This window comes from Bombina bombina, chromosome 3 (assembly GCF_027579735.1).
Source record: "Bombina bombina isolate aBomBom1 chromosome 3, aBomBom1.pri, whole genome shotgun sequence".
NCBI classification, from domain to species: Eukaryota; Metazoa; Chordata; class Amphibia; order Anura; family Bombinatoridae; genus Bombina; species Bombina bombina.
In genome coordinates, this window is record NC_069501.1 from 562,070,144 (window position 1) to 562,082,373 (window position 12,230).

Consider the following 12,230-nt stretch of genomic DNA (forward strand, 5'->3'; position numbering starts at 1 on the left):
AACATCGCCGACACCTAACTTCAATTATTAACCCCTAATCTGCCGACCGAATCTTGCCGCTACTGTAATAAATGGATTAACCCCTAAAGCTAAGTCTAACCCTAACACTAACACCCCCCTAAGTTAAATATAATTTAAATCTAACGAAATAAATTAACTCTTATTAACTAAATTATTCCTATTTAAAGCTAAATACTTACCTGTAAAATAAACCCTAATATAGCTACAATATAAATTATAATTATATTATAGCTATTTTAGGATTTATATTTATTTAACAGGTAACTTTGTATTTATTTTAACCAGGTACAATAGCTATTAAATAGTTAAGAACTATTTAATAGCTAAAATAGTTAAAATAATTACAAAATTACCTGTAAAATAAATCCTAACCTAAGTTACAATTAAACCTAACACTACACGATCAATAAATTAATTAAATAAAATACCTACAATTATCTACAATTAAACCTAACACTACACTATCAATAAATTAATTAAATAAAATACCTACAAATAAATACAATTAAATAAACTAACTAAAGTACAAAAAATAAAAAAGAACTGTTACAAAAAATAAAAAAATATTTACAAACATTAGAAAAATATTACAACAATTTTAAACTAATTACACCTACTCTAAGCCCCCTAATAAAATAACAAAGCCCCCCCAAAATAAAAAATGCCCTACCCTATTCTAAATTAAAAAAGTTCAAAGCTCTTTTACCTTACCAGCCCTGAACAGGGCCCTTTGCGGGGCATGCCCCAAAGAATTCAGCTCTTTTGCCTGTAAAAAAAAACACATACAATATCCCCCCCAACATTACAACCCACCACCCACATACCCCTAATCTAACCTAAACCCCCCTTAAATAAACCTAACACTAAGCCCCTGAAGATCTTCCTACCTTATCTTCACCTCACCGGGTATCACACCGATCCGTCCTGGCTCCAAAATCTTCATCCAAGCCCAAGCGGGGGCTAGACATCCATCATCCGACGGCTGAAGAAGTCCAGAAGAGGGTCCAAAGTCTTCATCCTATCCGGGAAGAAGAGTAGATCCGGACCGGCAACCATCTTCTTCCAAGCGGCATCTTCTATCTTGATCTGATGAGGACCGGCTCCATCTTGAAGACCTCCACCGCGGACCCATCTTCTTCTTCTGACGACTTCCCAACGAATGACGTTTCCTTTAAGGGACGTCATCCAAGATGGCATCCCTCGAATTCCGATTGGCTGATAGGATTCTATCAGCCAATCGGAATTAAGGTAGGAAAATTCTGATTGGCTGATGGAATCAGCCAATCAGAATCAAGTTCAATCTGATTGGCTGATTCAATCAGCCAATCAGATTGAGCTCGCATTCTATTGGCTGTTCCGATCAGCCAATAGAATGTGAGCTCAATCTGATTGGCTGATTGGATCAGCCAATCGGATTGAACTTGATTCTGATTGGCTGATTCCATCAGCCAATCAGAATTTTCCTACCTTAATTCCGATTGGCTGATAGAATCCTATCAGCCAATTGGAATTCGAGGGACGCCATCTTGGATGACGTCCCTTAAAGGAACCGTCATTCTTCGGGAAGTCGTCGGAAGAAGAAGATGGGTCCGCGGTGGAGGTCTTCAAGATGGAGCCGGTCCTCATCGGATGAAGATAGAAGATGCCGCTTGGAAGAAGATGGTTGCCGGTCCGGATCTACTCTTCTTCCCGGATAGGATGAAGACTTTGGACCCTCTTCTGGACTTCTTCAGCCATCGGATGATGGATGTCTAGCCCCCGCTTGGGCTTGGATGAAGATTTTGGAGCCAGAACGGATCTGTGTGATACCCGGCGAGGTGAAGATAAGGTAGGAAGATCTTCAGGGGCTTAGTGTTAGGTTTATTTAAGGGGGGGTTTGGGTTAGATTAGGGGTATGTGGGTGGTGGGTTGTAATGTTGGGGGGGGTATTGTATGTGTTTTTTTTACAGGCAAAAGAGCTGAATTCTTTGGGGCATGCCCCGCAAAGGGCCCTGTTCAGGGCTGGTAAGGTAAAAGAGCTTTGAACTTTTTTAATTTAGAATAGGGTAGGGCATTTTTTATTTTGGGGGGGCTTTGTTATTTTATTAGGGGGCTTAGAGTAGGTGTAATTAGTTTAAAATTGTTGTAATATTTTTCTAATGTTTGTAAATATTTTTTTATTTTTTGTAACTTAGTTCTTTTTTATTTTTTGTACTTTAGTTAGTTTATTTAATTGTATTTATTTGTAGGAATTGTATTTAATTAATTTATTGATAGTGTAGTGTTAGGTTTAATTGTAGGTAATTGTAGGTATTTTATTTAATTAATTTATTGATCATGTAGTGTTAGGTTTAATTGTAACTTAGGTTAGGATTTATTTTACAGGTAATTTTGTAATTATTTTAACTATTTTAGCTATTAAATAGTTCTTAACTATTTAATAGCTATTGTACCTGGTTAAAATAAATACAAAGTTACCTGTAAAATAAATATAAATCCTAAAATAGCTATAATATAATTATAATTTATATTGTAGCTATATTAGGGTTTATATTACAGGTAAGTATTTAGCTTTAAATAGGAATAATTTATTTAATAAGAGTTAATTTATTTCGTTAGATTTAAATTATATTTAACTTAGGGGGGTGTTAGTGTTAGGGTTAGACTTAGCTTTAGGGGTTAATCCATTTATTACAGTAGCGGCGAGATTCGGTCGGCAGATTAGGGGTTAATAATTGAAGTTAGGTGTCGGCGATGTTAGGGAGGGCAGATTAGGGGTTAATTATTGTAGGCAGGTGGAGGTGACGTTGAGGGGGGCAGATTAGGGGTTAATAAATATAATATAGGGGTCGGCGGTGTTAGGGGCAGCAGATTAGGGGTACATAGGGATAATGTAAGTAGCGGCGGTTTACGGAGCGGCAGATTAGGGGTTAAAAATAATATGCAGGGGTCAGCGATAGCGGGGGCGGCATATTAGGGGTTAATACGTGTAAGGTTAGGGGTGTTTAGACTCGGGGTACATGTTAGAGTGTTAGGTGCAGACGTAGGAAGTGTTTCCCCATAGAAAACAATGGGGCTGCGTTAGGAGCTGAACGCGGCTTTTTTGCAGGTGTTAGGTTTTTTTTCAGCTCAAACTGCCCCATTGTTTTCTATGGGGGAATCGTGCATGAGCACGTTTTTGAAGCTGGCCGCGTCCGTAAGCACCGCTGGTATCGAGAGTTGCAGTGGCGTTAAATTATGCTCTACGCTCCCTTTTTGGAGCCTAACGCACTGAAAACCCAGCCATTCTGTGAACTCTAAATACCAGCGGTATTTAAAAGGTGCGGGAGAAAAAAAGCACGCGTAGCTAACGCACCCCTTTGGCCGCAGAACTCTAAATCTAGGTGTGAGTTTTTTCTTATCCTTTGTTTAAAAGCAGGAAGGTAAGTTCAGGAGTGTGCACTTGTCTGCAGCACTTTATGGCAGCAGTTTTGCAACAATGTTATACATTATCAGGAGCACTAGATGGCAGCACTATTTCCTGTCATGTAGCGCTTCAGGCATGTGCCCGCTACCAACCTAGGTATCTCTTCAACAAAGTATAACATGAGAACTAAATTTGATAACAGAAGTAAATTGGAAAAAAAATTGTATTCCTCATCTGAATAATAAAAGAAAATGTGGTGGTTTCATGTCCCTTTAATATCAAGAGGACAAAGTAACAAAGCCAGATATGGATGTAATCTATGAGTTCAGCAACTAAAAAATGTATAGTATCATGAAAATCTCTCCTTGAGGCAGAAGTTAAAGGGACACTAAACCCACATTTTTTCTTTCATGATTCGGATAGAGCATGCAATTTTAAGCAACTTTCTAATTTAATTCTATTATCATGTTTTCTTTGTTCTCTTGCTATCTTTATTTGAAAAAGCAGGAATAAAAGCTTAGGAGCCGGCCCATTTTAGGTTGAGAACCTTTGTTGCGCTTGCTTATTGGATGGCTAAATGCAGGAACCAATCAGCAAGACCTATCCAGGGTACTGAACAAAAAATAGGCTGGCTCCAAAGCTTTCATTCCTGCCTTTTCAAATAAAGATAGCAAGGAAGAAAAATTGATAATATGAATAAATTAGAAAGTTGCTTAAAAGTGCGTGCTCTATCTGAATCATTAAAGAAAAAATTTGGGTTCCGTATCCCTTTAAAGGTACATAAAATGCCTTGTAATAACAATACTTTTCTACAGTGTTTCAATAAATTAACTTACAAGGTGAGTGTGAAAATGTTTAAAAGTATTCATACCATGTTTACTTCAACTGTTTTTCAATAGCCAATTCACCCACCACTTGTCTTAATTGGAAGACTCTATCTGGACTTGTTAGTTGGGAATACATGGTTTGCCATCGTAATTCCCCAAGCCCTAATCTAAAAATAAAAACCCACCCAAAAAACCCTTAAAAAAACCTAACACTAACCCCCGACGATCCACTTACAGTTTTTGAAATCCTGCTTGAACGATCTTCATCAAGGCGGTGAGAAGTCTTCATCCAGATGGATAGTAGCTGGAGCCAAGGGGCCCCAGGGAGGTGCGCTAGTAAGGTCAAAGAAAAAGTCCCAGGTGTCGGCAGCACTCTTAGCAAAAGTCGTGAAGATGAAGGATCCTGTAAGCACAGAAACAGAGAGGTGCAGGATAGAGCAGTATCGTCTGTACAAGCGGCAAAATCAAAGCAACGAACACAGATCTAGTGGAAAGCTACTCACAAGTGAAGTGGCACCAGCAAAGTGCCTAAGAAAGCATGTCGGGTCTGTTTAAGCGTCGCCCGACAGACACTCCCCAGGATAATACGACCAGGTAATCCACGATCCGCACACACCACTCCGATCTGGGCGGCCAGCCAACACAGGGGGTGTGGGAGAACAAACCAGCTCCGGATAGGTTCCCAGAGGGGTGTGACGATCAGACAGTCACCGGGTGGGTGGTTAGCAAGCAATAAGTCCCGTCAGAATAAGCAGCTGCCACAACGAACCTGCTGCTAGATAACCAAGCAGGTTCATTGTGGCAGCTGCTTATTCTGACGGGACTTATTGCTTGCTAACCACCCACCCGGTGACTGTCTGATCGTCACACCCCTCTGGGAACCTATCCGGAGCTGGCTTGTTCTCCCACACCCCCTGTGTTGGCTGGCCGCCCAGATCGGAGTGGTATGTGCAGATCGTTGATTAAATGGTCGTATTATCCTGGGGAGTGTCTGTCGGGCAACGCTTAAACAGACCCAACATGCTGTGTTAGGCACATTGCTGGTGCCGCTTCACTTGTGAGTACCTTTCCACTAGATCTGTGTTTGTTGCTTTGATTTTGCCGCTTGTCCAGACGATACTGCTCTATCTTGCGCCTCTCTGTTTCTGTGCTTACAGGATCCTTCATCTTCATCCAGATGGCCTCTTCTATCTTCATCCAGGCAGCATCTTCTATCTTGATCCCTGCGGAGCGGGTCCATCCTGAACACATCCGGCATGGCGCATCCTCTTCATACATTTAGTGTAATACTTAAGTGTACATACATATGATAGGCAGAACAAATAATTCATTTAAAGTTTTTTTCCCTGGAAGTTCTGTAATAATTACTATACAATAATATGATTAATAATACTAATAGATGGGTATAAAATTGATATATTGCATGTAAAATAAGAGTATGCCTGTCTAGGTGTAGCTGACCGCTCAAACCAGCTATCACTAGGAAGAGGAAAAACTTACAAAACATGGGGCCCGATCCGATATAAATTGCTGCCCGCAGAAGCCGGCGACGCCAAATTTTGCACTGGTTTGGTATCACATATACGGCGTAACATAGAAGTTACGCTCGTATATTTCTGCCTTCGGCTGTAGTTTTTTGGCCCATAGACAGGTATACCAAACCAGCGCAGTTTGGTATCCAATATACAGCGTAAGGACTTACGTGGCGAAAATGGAGAAATCTTACTCCATTTTCACCTCGCCACAAATTGGAGGCGTAGTAAGCCTTACGCTGTGTATTGGAGCCCCGTAACTCCCTAAACTAGCTGCAAAATAAAACCTAACAACTAACGCATGCGCAATGTCTATCTACCTGTCAACTGCGAACTGCAAAATAAAACCTAACACCTAACGCATGCGCAATGTCTATCTACCTGTCAACCACGATCCCCCGCCGCAATCCCTAATAAAGTGTTTAACCCCTAAACCGCCGCTCCCGGACCCCGCTGCCATCTACATTAAATGTCTAAACCCCTAATGTGAACCCCCTACACTGTCGCCACCTACATTAAAATTATTAACCCCTAATGTAATCCCCCTACACCGCCGCCATCTATATTAAAATTATTACCCCCTAATGTGAGCCCCCTACACTGCCGCCACCTATTTTAACTATATTACCCCCTAATCTAATCCCCTTACATCGCCGCCACCTATATTAAATGTATTAACCCCTAATCTAATCCCCCTACACCGCCGCCACCTATATTAAATGTATTAACCCCCAATCTAATCCCCCTACACCGCCGCCACCTATAATACATTTATTACCCCATAAAATACTAAAATGTCCCTACCCTAAACTAAATTAAAAATAGCCCTGAAAAGGGCCTTTTGCGTGGCATTGCCCCAAATTAACCAGCAATATTACCAGCCCTTAAAAGGGCCTTTTGCGGGGCATTGCCCCAAAGTAACCAGCTCTTTTACCAGGCCTTAAAAAGGCCTTTTGCGGGGCATTGTCACAAAGTAATCAGCTTTTTTGCCTGTAATCTAAATCCCCCTACACCGCCGCCACCTATAATAAATGTATTACCCCCTAATCTAATCCCCCTACACCGCCGCCACCTATATTAAATTTATTAACCCCTAATCTAATCCCCCTATACCTCCGTCACCTATATTAAATTTATTAACCCCTAAAATACTAAAATTTCCCTACCACTAAACCTAAGTCTAACCCTACAATTAGCCCTGAAAAGGTTCTTTTGCGTGGCATTGCACCAAAGTAACCAGCTGTTTTACTAGCCCTTAAAAGGGCTTTTTTTTGCGGGGCATTGTCACAAAGTAATCAGCTCTTTTGCCTGTAATGTAATCTAATCCCCCTACACCGCCGCCACCTATATTAAATATATTAACCCCTAATCTGACCCCCCTACACCGCCGCCACCTATATTAAATATATTAACCCCCTAATCTAATCCCCCTACACCGCCGCCACCTATATTAACTATATTAACCCTAATTATATTAGGGTTAATATAGTTAATATAGTTATTATATTATATATATTAACTATATTAACCCTATCTAACTCTAACACCCCTAACTTAATTATTATTAAAATAAATCTAAATAATATTAACTAAATTATTCCTATTTAAAACTAAATACTTACCTATAAAATAAACCCTAAGATAGCTACAATATAATTAATAATTACATTGTAGCTATTTTAGGGTTTATATTTATTTTACAGGTAACTTGGTATTTATTTTAACTAGGTACAATAGCTATTAAATAGTTAATAACTATTTAATAGCTACCTAGTTAAAATAATTACCAATTTACCTGTAAAATAAATGCTAACCTAAGTTACAAATACACCTACACTATCAATAAATTAAATAAACTACAATTATCTAAACTAAAATACGATTAAATACACTAAACTAGATTACAAAAACAAACAAACACTAAATTACAAAAAATAAAAAAGATTACAAGATTTTTAAGCTAAGTACACCTATTCTAAGCCCCCTAATAAAATAACAAAGCCCCCCAAAATAAAAAAAATTCCCCACCCTAATCTAAATTACAAAAGTAAACAGCTCTATTACCATCCCTTAAAAGGGCCTTTTGTGGGGCATTGCCCCAAAGTAATAAGCTCTCTTACCTGTGAAAAAAACAACAACCCCCCCATTACAACCCACCACCCACATACTCCTATTCTAACCCACCCAATCCCCCCTTAAAAAAACCTAAGTCTAACCCCCAAGTGCTCCTTACCTGTCCTGAAGACCGGCAGAGAAGGTCCTGTTCCAGGCGGAGAAGTCTTCTTCCAGGCGGCGACCTCTTCTTCTTCCAGGATCCATCCGGCGTGGAGCGGAGGAGTTGAAGACCGATGACCGCAGAGCTGAAGACCATCCATCTGGAACTGAAGATCGGCGATGCTGGAACTGAAGCCCACTGGAACTGAAGACCAGAGCCGGAGCGTGGAGGATCCTCTTCATACGATCGCCGCCGTACACTGAATAGGAATTCAAGGTATGCAATTAAAAATGGCATCCCTTGAATTCCTATTGGCTGATTTGAGCCTTCAATTTCAAATCAGCCAATCGGATGCAAGCTACTTTAATTCTATTGGCTGATATGAATAGCCAATAGAATAAGAGCTACTGTAATTCTATTGGCTGATTAGAATAGCCAATTTGGGGGGCTTTATTTTATTAGGGGGCTTAGAATAGGTGTAATTAGCTTAAAAATCTTGTAATCTTTTTTTATCTTTTGTAATTTAGTGTTTGTTTGGTTTTTGTAATTTAGTTTAGTGTATTTAATTGTATTTTAGTTTAGATAATTGTAGTTTATTTAATTTATTGATAGTGTAGGTGTATTTGTAACTTAGGATAGGATTTATTTTACAGGTAAATTGGTAATTATTTTTAACTAGGTAGCTATTAAATAGTTATTAACTATTTAATAGCTATTGTACCTAGTTAAAATAAATATCAAGTTACCTGTAAAATAAATATAAACCCTAAATAGCTACAATGTTATTATTAATTATATTGTAGCTATCTTAGGGTTTATTTTATAGGTAAGTATTTAATTTTAAATAGGAATAATTTAGTTAATATTATTTAGATTTATTTTAATAATAATTAAGTTAGGGGTGTTAGAGTTAGATAGGTTTAATATAGTTAATATATATAATATAATAACTATATTAACTATATTAACCCTAATATAATTAGGGTTAATATAGTTAAAGGGCCATGATACCCACATTTTTTCTTTCATGATTTAGAAAGACAATGCATTTTTAAACATCTTTCTTATTTACTTCTATTATCTAATTTGTTTTATTCTTTTGATATTCTTTGCTGAAAAGCATATCTAGATATGCTCAATAGCTGCCGATTGGTTGCTGCACATAGAAGTCTCATGTGATTGGCTCACCCATGTGCATTGCTTTTTCTTCAAATAAGGATATCTCAAAAATGAAGCTAAATAAATAATAGAAGTAAATTATAATGTTGTTTAAATTTGTATGTTCTATCTGAATCATGAAAGAAAATTTTTGGGTTTAGTGGTCCTTTAAAGGGACACTGTACCCAAAAATTTTCTTTTGTGATTCAGATTGAGCATGAAATTTTAAGCAACTTTCTAATTTACTTCTATTATCACATTTTCTTCATTCTCTTTATTTGAAATGCAAGAATGTAAGTTTCGATGCCGGCCCATTTTTGGTGAACAACCTGGGTTGTCCTTGCTGATTGGTGGATAAATTCATCCACCAATAAAAAAGTGCTGTCAAGAGTACTGAAACAAAAAAAAAACTTAGTTGCTTAAAATTGCATGCTCTTTCTGAATTACAAAAGAAAAATTTGGGTACAGTGTTCCTTTAATATAGATGGCGGCGGTATAGTGCGATTAGATTAGGGGTTAATAATTTTAATATAGGTGGCGGCGGTGTAGGGGGATTAGATTAGGGGTTAATATAGTTAATATAGGTGGCGGCGGTGTAGGGGGATTAGATTAGGGGGTAATACATTTATTATAGGTGGCGGTGGTGTACGGGGATTTAGATTGCAGGCAAAAGAGCTGATTACTTTGTGACAATGCCCCGCAAAAAGCCCTTTTAAGGGCTGGTAAAAGAGCTGGTTACTTTGGGGCAATGCATCGCAAAAAGCCCTTTTCAGGGCTATTTGTAGGGTTAGACTTAGGTTTAGTGGTAGGGAAATGTTAGTATTTTAGGGATTAATTAATTTAATATAGGTGGCAGTGGTGTAAGGGGGTCAGATTAGGGGGTAGTACATATATAGGTGGCGGCGGTGTAGGGGGATCATATTAGGGGTTAATATAGTTTAAATAGGTGGCGGCGGTGTAGGGTGATCATATTAGGGGGTAATATAGTTTAAATAGGTGGCGGCGGTGTAGGGGGATCATATTAGGGGGTAATATAGTTTAAATAGGTGGCGGCGGTGTAGGGGGATCATATTAGGGGGTAACATAGTTTAAATAGGTGGTGGTGGTGTAGGGGGATCATATTAGGGGGTAATATAGTTTAAATAGGTGGCGGCAGTGTAGGGGGATCATATTAGGGGGTAACATAGTTAATGTAGGTGGCGGTGGGGTAGGGGGCTCACATTAGGGATAAAACATTTAATATAGCTAGCGGCGGTGTAGGGGGATCAGATTAGGGGGTAACATAGTTAATGTAGGTGGCGGCGGGGTAGGGGGCTCACATTAGGGGGTAAAACATTTAATGTAGCTAGCGGCGGTATAGGGGGATCAGATTAGGGAGTAATATAGATAATGTAGCTGGCGGTGGGGTCCGGGAGCGGCGGTTTAGAGGTTAATATATATATTGTTAGGAGTGAGAGGGGGGAATGCGGATAGAGGGGCATACGTGTCGGGCTATGTTTGTGAGGCGTGTTTGACAGTAACGGGAGATTTAATAACTTAGTCAGGTTTTTTATGCGGCGGCAGTTTCTAAAGTGCTGTAAGTCACTGGCGACTCCAGAAATTTGTACTTACGCAAATTTCTGGACATCGCTAGTTTGTCAGACTTACGGCACTTTAGCATCTGACGGCGCCATATATGTGATAGCTCAGGCGTGGAAACCTGCGCCGTATATCGGATCGCGGCCATGGTCTTACTAAGACTAGCTTGAGTAAACCTACTCCTGCCATGCTCCCCTAACAATGAAACATAGTTGCAACTCACTACTACACTTCACAACCCTCAGAACCTTAACCCATAAGCTTGTTACTAGCCCATATTGAGCTCTACACTACCATTATAGTATTAAAATAACATGCTATAATCTGTTAGAGGATGCAATTTTAATACTGGCAACTCCACGCAAAGGGGTTAATCACATGGTTAAAGTCACTCTCGGCACCCGGGTCACTAGTCACACAGCAGGGTCATGCAACTAGTGCTGCTGATTGGACGAGTGGCAGTTTCCACGTCAAAAACAGCAGTGCTCTGCGGGTCCTGTTGAATAGATTTATTAGAGCATGTAATTCTAACACTATAATAGCCCTTTAAAGGACCTCTAAACACAATAGAATAACATAATCAATACATGTATAATAAGTAGACAATGTAAAAGCACGTATTTTTAATTTCACGAGTAGTAGATTTTTTCTAACCTGACAAATTTCAAAGTTAGTTTTATTTTCCTTCCCACTTTATCATGTGACAGCCATCAGCCAATCACAAAATGTCAAGTATCAAGTATTCAACCAGAAAGTCCAGTATTTTAGAAGGCTGTCCAGTAAAATCTCTACAGATTACTGTACACTTAAATTTCTTTTTCAAGTCCCCTGCATGTCAACTAAATGTAAAAGGTCTTCTATGCCTCTGTGCATTACGGATGTGACCAGGAAAGAAATGAAATGCAAGCACTAATCTGTGTGTTACTGCTATTCAAGGGGGTCAAATCCTTACTGTGTATGTGTGTTACTTGACGTCAAAGAGAAAACAATATTAGTGTGGAAGTTAATATCAGCCAAGCAAATAAAATGACTGCTCAAATATATATGGTGGGTTCAATTGCTGGGCCAAAGGTAGAGTTCTTGGGGGGAACCATTGCATGATCTCACCTACCACCAGTGCCAGGTAATAATCACCTACAGGTTATCCAGTATTTTTGTGGAGGAGAGCTGGCAACCTTAGTAGGAGCTAGAGCCAATGACAAGAGGATTATGTATGCAGCCACCAATCAGCAGCTATCTCCTAGAAAAGCATTGCTGCTCTTGAGTCTGAATAAAAAGGAAATTAGATAATATAAGTAAATTGAAAAATTGTATAAAATTACATTTTCTATCTAAATCATGAACATTTAATGTTGCCTTTACTGTTTCTTTAAAATTCAGCATGTTATCCCATTGTATTTTTATTATGCACTTGTTGACTATGGAAACCTACTGCATACAACTCTGAAAATCATTATTGCACACGGCAGTGGCAAGCCTTGTCTACTCCAGTAATAAGTATGGATTTACTACTC

General features: G+C 39.0%; 1 long non-coding RNA gene across 1 annotated transcript in view; it reads right to left on the bottom strand.

Moving 5' to 3' along the window:
- LOC128653676 (uncharacterized) overlaps nt 1-11,948 on the bottom strand; it is an 89,694-nt gene extending 77,746 nt beyond the window's left edge. Inside the window, exon 1 of the long non-coding RNA XR_008401384.1 lies at nt 11,851-11,948. This is a non-coding gene — a long non-coding RNA (uncharacterized LOC128653676). The remainder of the gene's footprint in view (nt 1-11,850) is intronic.
- Nucleotides 11,949-12,230: the final 282 nt, after the last annotated feature.